We start from the raw sequence: 504 nt of genomic DNA, 5'->3' as shown, positions 1-504 counted from the left end.
AAGTTGGCCAAAAAAACCCCCATGTGTGTGCCCAGGAAAAGCCTGGAGGAGAGCAGAGAGCCTGCTGCAGGCTGGGGCTGGGGTTGGGGAAGCGGATGGGGATAGGGCTGGGGATGCAGATGGGAATGGGGCTGGAGATGGGGCTGGGGACGCAGACGGATTTGGGGCTGGGGATGTGGATGGAGTTGGGGCTGGGGATGTGGCTGGGGACGCAGACGGGGATGAGGTTGGGGATGCAGATGGATGGGGATGGGGTTGCGGACGGGGCTGGGGTTGGGGCTGGGGATCAAGTTGGGGATGTGGATGCAGATGGAGGGGGATGAGGTTGGGGACGGGGATGCAGATGGGGATGTGGATGAGGCTGGGGACAGGGATGCAGATAGATGGGGCTGGGGTTGCGGACGGGGATGGGGACAGGGATGTAGACGGATGGGGCTGGGGTTGCAGACGGGCATGGGGACGGGAATGCGGAGGGGGCTGGGGTTGGGGCTGGGGCTGGGGATG

This window comes from Haliaeetus leucocephalus, unplaced genomic scaffold (assembly GCF_000737465.1).
Source record: "Haliaeetus leucocephalus isolate CR32 unplaced genomic scaffold, Haliaeetus_leucocephalus-4.0 Scaffold92, whole genome shotgun sequence".
NCBI lineage: Eukaryota > Metazoa > Chordata > Aves > Accipitriformes > Accipitridae > Haliaeetus > Haliaeetus leucocephalus.
This window is presented reverse-complemented; position numbering follows the sequence as displayed.